The sequence below is a fragment of the Fukomys damarensis genome, unplaced genomic scaffold, assembly GCF_012274545.1.
Source record: "Fukomys damarensis isolate Sample0158 unplaced genomic scaffold, DMR_v1.0_HiC HiC_scaffold_1, whole genome shotgun sequence".
In the NCBI taxonomy this organism is placed as follows: Eukaryota; Metazoa; Chordata; class Mammalia; order Rodentia; family Bathyergidae; genus Fukomys; species Fukomys damarensis.
Genome location: NW_022900913.1, coordinates 36,019,192 through 36,032,868, shown reverse-complemented (window position 1 = coordinate 36,032,868; position 13,677 = coordinate 36,019,192).

Sequence of the window (13,677 nt, the reverse complement as noted above, 5' to 3'; positions counted from 1 at the left end):
TATGTGTATATATATATATAAATTGAATTTTGAGAAACTTTAATGGTGCTGCCCACTTTGGAAAAAGTTATCCCAATTTACTGTGTTGAGTTGGCATTGTACAGAAATGGACAGCCATATTGGTCTAGAAATGTTAATTTATTTTCATTTTTATTTTTTTCCATGTGTACAGGGGTAACACATCATACTAAATATGTAAGGTCATATATACATGGGTTTGATTACAGAAACTAATGAAGTATTCTCTAAATAATGAAAAAAAGAATAAGATAAGATTATAAGAGCAAGAAGCAATTTAAATATGTTTGGGGACCATTTTCATCTCCATTATTAAGGATTGTTTAAATGTTACATCATTGCCTTTTCTCTTTTACTTTCCTTTTTAGTTTTATTTTAGGGTTCCCTATTTTTAATGTTTATACAGAGATCTCCTTAACTGAAATACCGAATAGTTTCTTTTGTGTGAAAACTATAATAGTACACAGAATCCTAATGAGATAATTAATAATGTGAAATAGGAAGTAAAGGGCTAAAGGTGTAGGGCAAGTGGGAAGGGTGGGGGAAAGGTAATAAGGGAGAGGAAAAAATATGAGAAACTGAAAAAATGGAAATAAAGTGTTTGTAAATGGGGAGAGGAGGAGGGGGTGAAGGGAGGGCAGGTACAAGGGGAAAAATGAGAATCAGGACCTATTATGTAAAGGTACAGAATCCCAAAGATGAATGTAACTGTATTGTATACCTAGATTGTTCCAATAAACTCAATTAAAAAAAAGGAATCTGGTGTACCATAGAGGTGAGTTCTCCAAAATACTGTATTTGTAAATAAGAGGACTGTTTGCAAATCAGAACACTTGGCTATCTTGACACAATGGTAGGCTTATCTGTGCCAGATAAAAAGGAGTTGGCAAGTGAAAGACTGTGTCTTATATGCAGAGCAATATTAGTATTAGTATTCAGAGGAAAGCTATGTGGGGTGAATAATATGTGGCAGAAGATTGTCACAGCAGCTTACCCAAACTTTTGTTCTAAATATGAACTAACAGCCAGAGCTTAGCAGGCATTGGAAGCAAATCAACAGTGTAGGAGGGAAAAACCTAGGTAGACAGAACATCTAATGTTAAAGTGAACAGAATTGTCTTTGAGAATCAAGGTAAATAGTAAAAGTGTCATTTCAATACCCTTTTTGGTTTTAATAAATTGCACATCTATTAAATAAGAACATGTTACTTTAAAGGAGACTAATGAGATAAAAAAATATCATTTAAAATATAGTTATTTAATGTAGTTATTTCCATAAAAACAGCATGGAAAGACATAAAAGAGGAAATCTAAAATGCAGAGACAACAACATAGAGATAGAGAATAGGGTAAAATGTAGGAATCATAGGTAATCAAGCAGGAAATTTTAGCATTTATCTAATCATATATTTAAGGGAATGAGAACAAAAAAATTGTGAGAATGAAAAAATAAAAAAATAGAAAAGTTGTAATGAAATAAGAGAAGATATGCATGATAATCATGTTAATTCAGCATATTTTCTTTTCCATGGGGGGGACACCCTAAAACTCAAGTTGCAGAATAACATATCAATGCCTTGCCATTATCAGTTCTATAGTGTGTAATGTTATTGCTATTTTACATCAAATAAAATTACAGTCTTGTAAAATATTAGCATATATTGCTTATGCGATACATAGACATACAATAAAACCATAAAAAATGTGCCAGAGAATCATAAATTTAAGAGAGGTGGTGACAAAATGGAGGGAGGGAGGGAGAAAAGGGAAGGGGAGTGGTATTCTGAGGTTGTAAATATGTCTAAAGTTTTAAACTCTAAACAAAGATAAGCAAATATGATACTTTATCAGAGTCAATAGGATGAGTGATGGATTCAGGAAAGTTATATTTCTTCTGTATTGTAATAAATTTGATGGAATTAATAATTTTCAAAATAAATACAATCCTACATACAAATATAGCCATAAACTTCCTGATAAAATGCCTTTCAAAAATATACCTTTACATACCTAATATTCCCCCTTCCTTCTATATTTACTGATATGATAAATTGAAACTCAGAGATCATCTTGAGGGAAAAATTGAGAACAAAGGGGATTGAGCAGACAGACACAGTCACATTTATGAAAAATAGCGAACACTGTTTAAATTTGTGGTTCTCACTGTGGGATTCTGTCTCCTTCCTGAGAGTGGGAAATCTTTGAGAGCAAAATCAATCTGTCTGTGTGTTGATGAAGCTTACTGGCTCAAGGGTTAACTGTTTAATGAATTATAAATGAAGAGACTGTGATGACTAGCACTAGAGAATTGTCTACTTTCTGTCTGATTCACGCAGACTATTAATAGCTTTCAAAATTGCATTTAGTATGTGCTCATAATAATGGGAAATTTCAATCATTTGCCTATTGAGGGCATTTGGGAAGACTTTTTCCTGCACCCATTTGGGGCACATTTCAAATTAAACATCTGTTACACATCTCTTCAATTGCAAGACTGTAGTGGAACAATGAAGAGAAAGGAGATGACAATAGTTGTTAATGCTGTATATTGAACAATTTAAATGTTCTTCCTCCCTGCTCTCAGAAGCCATATGCAGAACATGCTGCATAAACCCTGACACAGGTGTACGCTGGATGAAACTCTTCAATAAGGATTTCACATGCACATAGAGGGAGGCATATGATAGATGGATGGATAGGTAGATAAGCAATGTTTGCATGCATCTTTAACACAGAGATGCATACATGGATGTAGTATAGACATCGATGCGAGCATGGATCTACAAAATACATGAGATGCAGTGAGCTAGAAAAGGAGCATGCATTATGCTTTCAAAATCTCAAAAGAGAAACAATTACAGTATTCTACAGAAAGAAAAAACTTCATGATTAGCTAATCAGAAACTTGCATAACTCAGGAAACCGAGCAAAACATTGCTGTATTTTTAATTTTCAAATCAATTCTCTGTTGACACATAGCTACATTGGATGACCTCCTTCCTTCCGCTCACTCGGTCTCACCTGCTCAGTCTTTTCCATTTCTGTAGACTTTCTTTTGACTTCTGCCCTGCAAGTAAGCTTCAAAATCTCAAATGTGACCTGTAGAGTTCCTCTTTGTTAGAATGGTATTAGTATGCCCTTAAAGTTTCAATAGGTAAAACTTCTATTAACTTGAAGATAATATAGAGTTAAGCCTTCACAAAGTGGTGAGTCCAAAATGGAGTGCATGTGCTTTAGGCATAAGGAACATAATTTTCAAAATTCTATTTGTATAGTATTTTTACACATTTTTTTTGCAATATACCAAGCACGATCACAAGGCATAATGTTTATACTTAAAACAATTATTACAGTAAACTCATATTGTCATTAACCCTTCTTAAAATAGTCCCCTTCCTTTGAACATTTCCTGAAATAGTTCTAATTGCACTGTTGTGGCTGCTTCTATGTCTGGAATCAATTAAAAAACATTTACTTTATGGCTATTTTGACTTTGGAGAAAACCCAAAAGACATAGGCTGTCAGACCTGGTAAATGAGGTGGATGAGGACACACCTCAATATTTTTATGAGCCTGTTTCCCACTGGATAGCCTCTGGCAGCAACATTCGTCACCGTTCTGATCACACCTTGTAAAGACATGAGAGGACTTTCAGAACTGCTCCAGGAAGTGGCAAGAATAATGGGGTGAATTGTAACCCGATTGAGGGGAAATAAGTTGAGGGAGATTAATGGCAATGTGTTTTTACTGTAATAAAATTTTAAAGTTTAAATACATAGTATTTTTTGACTAGCCTTTTTATATCTTTAGATGCTCCACACAAATAATGCGTATGTGTAGTTATGTTTAATGTATAACTAAATATAAATGCACAAATATACATATACTGCAGGCTCAATTTGTTTAATCATATCAAGGGCTACTCTACAAGATACAAATTTATTTTTATCTTTTTGTCATCTAATTTCTCATCTTAATAAGTAAAAACTGCTGAATTTTATAATAACTGCAATAAGAGAAAACCCTGTCATTTTACATCATCTTGACAAGTTTGCCTTCTCCATTGAGAATAAAAAAGGAAGAGGTGAGATAAAAAATAGCTTATTTTGCCCTATAAAATGATAGAAAGAAGCATAGATGAGGTCTAACAAATCTAGGGATAATAAAGGACTTCATTACTTTGCAGAGCACGCCTGCTCAGAAGGAATGGAGCCTAGAACACACAAGCACTGTGCGTCTTCAGGTTTCCTTTGATGGGCTGTGTTCTAATTGGGCTTTCTGCTTCTCTCTCAACCTCCCCACAACAGCCACAGAGATCCCTTGCTTTCCATAAATCAAAGTGAGTCAATTCCTGTGCAGTCAACTTTCTATTTCTGCTCGTTACACTCTGCAGAGAATCCGAAGTCCTTACAGTGTCCAGAGAACAGTACATGATCGAGTCCTGCATACTTCTGCTACCCCATCTCTTCCTGTCCATTCACCTTGGCTCACTCTCTCAACCCAACAGACACATTCCCTTCTACCTTAGGGATTTGCATTTTTTTTTCTTCTCATTGAGTTTATTGGTTCATTTTAGGTGTACAGTACAGTTACATTCATTATTGGGATCCTGTACCTTCACATGACAGGTCTTGGTTCTCATTTTTTTCCCCTTGTCCCTGCCCTCCCTTCACCCCCTCCCCCCTCCCCGTTTTGCATTTGTTGTTTCTAATTTTCTCCTCCTTTATATTCCTACAACTCCCATTCTCTCCTTTATTCATATTTCCTTTCAAATTCCCTCACCTTTTTAAATGACCATTGTAGCCAAGCCAGGGTCCTCATCTCACTTTATGTCATTCCTCCACCATCACTCAAAGCTCTTCCTTGATTTAGACTTTGGGATCTGAGTCCAAGTGGCCAGTAGTTTTCCAGTCAGCCCCGGTGTTTAGTAGCCTAAATGTGCATAGTTACTTGAAGTGACAAGGCAGAGTACAGGCGTCCGGGTGGTGGTGACAGACTTGCTTGAACTCATAACAATGACCAACAAGCAGGTAGAGCAATCACTCTTCCCTACCATATCACTTCTGGATAGGATTTCCAGGTAATTCTTGCTATTACAACTTGCAGCCAAAGATACAGGAGAGTGAAACCTGAACAAAAGCTGTCACACTTGCACTGTTTTCCTTGGAAAAGTCTATCATTTTCTTATTTCACCTTTCCCCCTAACAACAATAACACTCAGGCACGTGCACAAACACACACATCCCCTGTGTGTGACTGAGTTTTGTTCAGTGTCCATCTCCTATGATTTCTATAGCCCAAAATGTTTTCTACTTTTCTGATTCTTTTCTTATGAGTCCCAAACAAAAGACATCATTTTGAATGGGTATTTGTAATATCCTCTCAGGTTTGGCTTCCAGAGTAAAAATCTCTCTTGCCCAGGCCTGAGTGTAGAATCAGTCACTTATCAGAAAACCTTTTCCATATCTCAAGTCTGCTCTGGCCTTCTAACACATCTCAACAATGCTATTTCCTTTCTTTTTCTTCTTCTTTTTTTTTTTTTTTTTTTTTTTATTTTTTTTTTGGTACAGGGGATTGAACTTGGGACCTTGTGCTTATGAGGCAGACAGCAGAACCACTGAGCTAAATCCCCAGCCCTGCTATTTCCTTTCTATATCATCGTTTTAGCAACAGAAACTATCTCCACTATTATTATGATGATAAAGTTTTAACGCCTAGAGATCATTTCATGGAAAATCCAAAATAATTCAGAAACATTGGATATTTTAGAGAACATGTTAACAATTCATGTCTAAATGTTTTATTAAGTGTGCACAATCTGTACTCTACAAGTCAAAAAGTTTTTCCCTAAAGAAATCTGTTTAATCATAAATATACATGAATACTTACTTAGTTGTAAAATATATTATTTAGGTGATAGGTAGGGGATATTAATTGATCATTTAGGATAATTACCCTCTCTATTTTAGGAGCACAGATTGAACATTCTGTATATACCAAGGTTAAGTGACTATGTAGAATTGGGTAAGAAAAACAAAACATTATTATATATTGTAATAAGGAATATAATGAGATAAAAATTCCTAAACCCAGAATAGGATTAACTACTGTAATATGTTTTTAGAAGAAAATTGTTTCCAGTTAAGAAACTAAACATGGTTTTGCTAAAAAGCCTCTAAGAAAATGAAATTTTAATATTCATTAGCACACAGTTTCTACTCATGAAGACATCTAAATAAAATAAAATTGTATGCATATATATATTTATATACATTTGCACTTATGTGTGTGTAAAATCTTCAGAAAGCCTTTTTACATGCATACAATAAGCATCCAGAAAAACAGCTGCATTTCATTATAAATTATATTACATTTAAGTGTGTGACTTGATTGCTATTATGAGTTACTAAAGTAAGGCTGGCATGGGAACTATGAATCTGTGGATTCCAAATTCAGTACTTTTTATTAACATGTTGTTTTCATTTTTTTTTCAGATGATACATGTTGAATATTATAGGGCAACTATGTTGGTTCTGCCTGAATCTGTACTTTGAGCCAATGGAAGTTAATGTTATCAGAGAAATAAAATTCATTTTAATATGTCTAGGCAATACATTATTAAATACATTATTAAATTATTATTAAATAATAGTCTCACAAATAAGTGATAGATATCATAAACAGAGATTAGGTTATTTGAGCTGCTTTATAAATGAGAGTTGTTTATTCTTATGGCATTGTTCAAGTATGAATTGAGGGTAGGTGGCAGCTCCTTTGTTCTACAGATTTATGGTAAAGCAATTAATCCAGAACCTGCACTTTGGACATGCTCAACACATGTATGACATTATTATTTTTAGGCTCTTTTTAAATTTGGTGGAGATCCAAGTAAATTTTTGACTCAAGAAGAAATTTCATGCAGCAGACATCAAGCTCCCTGCCCAGCAGAGGGTGGAACAATTATCTCATAATACAGTTCTTCGCCAGAATCAGGGACATTTTCCAGGAAGTTTTCTTCTGACAGTCTCATTGTGGAAATTGGCTTCATAGCTCCTAATTCTTGACTGTCAGAGAAAAAGACAAAAGAAGGCATTGGGGGTCACTTAGCGCACTATGTTAATAACTGCTTGATTCTGCCTGCTTCCTGAACCCAACCATGTGAGAGAAGTTTAAAAAATGGGACTAAGCTCACAAAAAATTAGTCTGGAGCTGCAGAGGTCACTAAGCTTGACTAATAGTGAAATAAATCAAGCCCAGAGAATTTTAGTAATGTTAAATTTATGAGTACAAATTTTTGATGCATGTAATTTAATTATTTTTAAATTGTATTAAAAATTTTTTTTCTTCAAGTGATCTGGATCATCAATCTGTTTTTCTCATTGAGTTTATTGGTACATTTTAGGTATGCAGTACAGTTACATTCACTGTTGGGATCTTGTACCTCTACATGGCAGGTCTTGGTTCTTATTTTTTCCCCTTGTCCCTGCCCTCCCTTCACCCCTCCTCTGCTCCCCATTTACAAACGCTTTATTTCCATTTTTTCATTTTCTCATATTTTTTTCTTTCCCTTATTACGCTTCCCCTACCCTTCCCACTTTCCCTATACCTTTAGCCCTTTTCTTCCTATTTCACATGGTCAATTATCTCATTAGGATCTTATGTACTATTATAGTTTTCACACCAGAGAAACTATTTGGTATTTACACATGTGTGACTTATTTATTTCACTTAGGAGTATATCCTCAATATGTATCCATTTTCCTATGAATGAATCTAACTGAAATTATATTTTTGAAAAGAACATTCAGCTTTGCTTTCAATTGTAAACCAATATTTATTTATTTATTTATTTATTTATTTGGTAGCAGGGATCGAGCTTGGGACCTTTTGCTTGTGAGGCAGGTGGCAGAAGCAGGGAGCTAAATCCCTGACATGTAAACCAGCATTTATGAGGATATCTTCTCTACTTTGTGGTCCTACTCTATGATTTAGATGTTTGTTCTCTTCAAAACTCATGTGAAAATTTAACTGCCATTGTAGCAGTGTTCAAAGCTGGGGTCCTCGAGGGGTGATTAGACTATAAAGGCTGCATTTGCTTGGGTAGAACATTGTGGTATATCTTTTAATGAACTCAGTTTTCTCCACCAATCTAGTTGCAGTCCCAACTGGATGAAAGCCAAATCAAATTTCCCCATGTAGTTAATACTGAACTTAAACACTGAATTTTATTTTGTTCATATATATTGCTCTGAATTGTACCGTATTGATCTTCCAGCTAACTCTTCTGCCACCGCCATAAGATGATGTAGCTGGAGGTTCCTTCCCAGATGATGGCCTTTTGATATTTGACTTCCCATCCTCCAGACATGTTAGCCAATACATATTTGTATTACCAGTGTTTTTATTATCTTTGTTCTTGGTTTTGGCCATTCTAATAGGTACTGGTATGAAGAGGTACATCATTTGTGCTTTCGTTTGAAATTTTTTGAAGCTATCAAATATGTTTTCACATGCTTATATGTTACTCTTTCTTTGAAGAGCTGTTTGAAAGGGTTTTTGACCATTCTTTAAATGAGTTGTCCATATTATTGTTGAATTTTAAGAGCTCTTTGTATATGTTGCATAACAGTCCTTTATTAAATGTTTCACTAGCACATATTTCTGTCAATTTGTGGCTGTCTTCTCACCCTTCTGACTTTCTAAGAGCAGATTTTTTTTCAATATGACAAAGTCCAGCTTCTCTATTGTTTCTTCCATGTGCCATACATTTGGTGTTAAATTTGTAAAGTCATTGGTACATCCACAGTAATTTAAGTTTCCTTCTGTTATTTTCTACAAGTTTTAAAGTTGTGCATTTTACACTTAGGTACATGATTCATTTAAAATGAATTCTTGTGAAGGGTGTAAGCTATGCATATAATAACTTTTTAGCATCATTTTTTGAAAAGACTATTATTGCTCCATTGTATTACCTTTGCTCCTCTTTCAAAGACCAATTGAGTGCATTTACTTGGGTGTATTTCTGGATTCTCTAGACCATTCTGTTGATCTGTTTGTTCTTTCATCAAAAATATACATACAGTTGCAATAACATTATAGTAAGACTTGAAATCTAGTAATGTCAATTCTCTTTGTTCTTCAATATTGAAATGACTATTTTTCTTTTTCTATTAAAAGAAACCATTTGCATGAGTTTGTCATTACCTACAAAATGATTTACTTGATTTTGATGGAAACCGTTTCAAATCTGCAGATCAAGATGGGAAGAAGTGACACCTTGATAAAACTGAGTCTTCCTACCCATGAACATGGGTATTGATCCATATTTAGTTCTACTTTTACAACTTTTATCAGTTTTGTAGTTTTCTTTGTGTAGATATCATACATATTTTGTGAGATTTACACTCAAATATTTCATTGTAGGCATTCCTAATTTAAATATACCTTGTTTTAAATTTCAAATTCCACTTGTTCCTAACAGTATATAGAAAAGCAATTGACTTTGTATATGAATTTTGGACTCTGCATTCTTGCTATAATTGTTTATTAGTTCCAGGTGGGTTTTTCTTGTTGTTACTGATTCATTCATATTTTCTTCATAAAAAATCATATCATTTCTAACAGAGATAGTTTTATTTCATAACAGTCTGGATGCTTTTTATTTTCTTTTCTTGTCTTACTGAATTAAATATGACTTCCAGTAAGATGTTGAAAAGCAGAGGAGAAAGGCGATAGCCTTGATTTGCTCCTGATCATAGCATGAAAATTTTGAGTTTTTCACCACTATGATGCTAGTTATAGAATTTTGTAAATGTTCTTCATTAAGTTCAGGAAGTTCCTCTATATTTTTTGCATCATGAGTGAATACTGGATTTCATTAAATAATTCATGATATAATCATAGCATAATCATTTTACTTCTTTGCCTATTAATTTGATGGATTACACAAACTAATTTTCAAATGTTAACCAAACCTGATGTGTGGGGTAATCATATATTAAACTGCAATGTATGGTTCTTTTAATACATCAGAGAATTTAATTTGCTAATACTTTGTTATTCTTTCTGTTGTTATAATTTTCTCTGGTTTTGATATTAAGATATGATATTAAGATATACAAATTAGAAGTATTTTTTCTCTGCCCTTATCTTCTGAAAGGTATTGAGTGTTGGAATAGTTGCCTTCAAAATATTCAGTATTATTCACCAATGAAACCATCTGGGCACATTTAGTAATTATGGTATCAATTTGTTTAATAGATACAAACCTATTCAGATTGTCTATTTCTTCTCGTGTGAATCTTTGCAGGTTGTATCTTTCAATGAATTTGCCCTATTCATTTAGATTTTTAAAAGTTTGGGCACAGAGTTTTATGTAGTGCTCATTTGTTTTCATTTTATATCCAGCAGATCTGTAGTAATAGTCCCTGTCTTCATTTTAGGAGTTAAGAATTTGTGTTTTATTTTTCTTTCTTGTTCTTAATAAACCAGAGTAATAAGCTTTCAATTTTATTATTCTGTTTAAAGAATCACTTTTTCATTTTGTTATCTCTATTGAATTCCTATTTTCAATTCCATTGGGGTTTTTCTGCTTTCATTTTTATGATTTTTATTATCATTTCTTTTAATTCAATTTACTCTTCTTTTTTTCTAGTTTTCTAAGGTGAGAGTTCAGATTATTGAATTTAATAATTAATAAAAATCATACACTTAATGATGATCATGATTTGTTGTTCATTGCAATCATTTAACACTATAAATTTTGCTTTAGGAACTTGGATCTGCCTCTAATTCCTGCTCAATTTTTCTGGAAACCTAAGGCCACTCTAGAAATTTGATATAAGAATAGTCATAAAGAAATGGGACTGAGAGATTGAGGAAGAATGAAAGTAGAGGAAGAAAGAAAAGTGAATAAAAAAGACCTAAGATGTGTTTTACAAGTTGGTGCATGTACCAACTCTACACATGAATGCAACCATTATGTATGGTAAACATGTACTAATAAAAATACAAAAATGTGTATAAAAACTGCATAAACTATATCCTTCAATATTTATAGGTTGTGCTTCTATTTTTATTTTTGTCAAAATATTTAAAAAATTTTTCTTGAGATCCTTCTTTGATCTGTGTTGTTTAGAAGACTGTGTTATTTAATACTCAAATATTTTGACAAATCCAGATGTACTCAGCTACCTCATCTTTGACAAAGGGGCTGACCATCCTCAGTGGAGGAAAGATAGCCTCTTTAATAAATGGTGTTGGAAAAACTGGATTTCAACCTGCCACAGATTAAAACTGGACCCTTATCTTTCACCATGCACTAAATTAAAATCCAAATGGATTAAAGATCTAAATAATAAAACAGAAACATTAAACTTGCTGGAAGGTAAGTTAGGCAGAACTCTGGAAGACATTGGCATAGGAAAAGACTATGAACAAATCCTCAGTAGCACAGGAACTAGCAGATAGAATCAACAACTGGGATCTCATCTTATTAAAAAGCTTCTGTACTTCAAAAGAAACTATCAGCAGAACTAAGAGGCAACCTACAATGTGGGAAAAATATTTACCAGCTGTTCCTCAGACAAAGGACTATTATCAAGAATATATAAAGAACTCAAAACAATCAGCCCACCCAAATATAAAGATTCAAAAATGGGCATCCGAAATGAATAGACATTTCTCAGACAAAGAAGTCAATGCAGCAAGAAAATATTTGAAAAAATGTTCCACATCACTGGTCATTCGAGAGAGGCAGATGAAAACAACACTGAGATTCCACCTCACCCCACAAAGAATGGCTGCCATCAAGAAATCACACAATAACAAATGTTGGCAGGGTTGTGGGGAGAAAGGAACCCTCCTCCATTGTTGGTGGGAGTGCAGACTAGTGCAACCACTATGGAAATCAATATGGAGATACCTCAAAGAGCTGGGACTGGAGGTTCCATTTGACACAGCCATCCCTCCGCTGGGTATCTTTCCAAGAGAACTAAAAGAATCATATCACAGAGAAATATGTGCACCCATGTTTATAGCAGCACAGTTTGTAATAGCTAAATCTTGGAAACAGCCTATTTGCCCATCCGTTGGAAACTAGATAAAGAAGATGTGGTTTTTCTATAAAATGGAATATTACTCAGCCATAAAGAACGAGAAAATAGATTCATTCATAGGAAAATGGATACATATTGAAGATATACTCCTAAGTGAAATAAATGTCACACATGTGTAAATACTGAATAATTTATCTGGTGTGAATAATCCGCAGTAATACAGAGGATCCTAATAAGATTATTGACATTTAGAAATGGGAAGAAAGGAGCTAAATGTGTAGGGAAGGTGGGATGGGTAGGGGAAGGGTAATAAGAGAAAAAAATGTGAGATAATGAAAAGATGGAAATAAATTGTTTATAGATGGGGAGGGGAGGGAAGTGTGAAGGGAGGGCAGGGGCAAGGGGAAAAAATGAGAACCAAGACCTGTCATGTAGAGGTACAAGATCCCAACAATGAATGTAACTCTACTGTATCCCTAAAATGTACCAATAAACTCAATTAAAGCTGAAAAAAAATACTCAAATATTTTGGATTTTCCACCTGTCTTCTGCTATTGATTGCTAGTTTAATTCTGTTGTGGTCTTGAAGCAGATATTGTATACAGATTTGTACACCTATAAATTTGTTAAGATGATTTTTATTGGAAAAGATGTGGTTAGGTTTTGTGACTGTTTCTTGAGAGCTGGAGAAGAATGTATAATTCACCAGTGTTGTATGATTTATTTTGCAAACATTAATTACCTCCAGTGGATTGATGATGCTGTTGAGTTCAGCTATATCCTTACTGACTTTTTGCATGCTGCAATTATCTATTTCTTGTAGAAGGGTGCTGAATTCTGCAACTATTATAGGAGATTAATCAATTTCTTCTGGTAATTCCATCAACTTTTGACTGATGTTTTTTTTTTAAAGGCACATACAAATTAAGAATCGTTATGTGCACCATTTATTATTATGATTATATATGACTTTCTTCATTTCTGATTACTTTTCTTGCTCTTAAGTCTGCACTATCTGATAATATAACTCCTACTTTCTCTTGATTAATATTGACAAAGTAGATCATCACGCATTTACTTATAAATTATGTCTTTAAATTTAAATAGGTTTCTTGTAGACAACATACAGTTGGTTCTTGTTTTTTATTCACTATTATAAATCCTTCTTTTAGTTGTTGTATTTGTACCATGTGATTATTATTATAATTGGGTTATTATCTATCAAATGAATAACTTTTTTATATTTAATACCTTTTTGTTTGTTCTATTTTTCCTGCTTGTTATGTTTGTATTTGCACATTTTTATGTGTTCATATTTTATCTCTTTTCTTGTCATCCTGGTTACGCCTAAAAAAACTTTTTATAATAGTTGTTGTCAATTTTGCAATACACACCTATAACTTATAGTCTTTTTTCAAATAATACTATATGACCTTATGCTTGTGACTTCTAATAAAATATTACTAAAATTTCTTTCCTGCACCTCTTATACAATTACCATAATGTTTTTATTTGTATAGGAATGTGTTAGTATATAATAATATATACGTATATGTACTACACATAATCAAAGTCATTTTCCTTATTATTATTTTGAACAAAT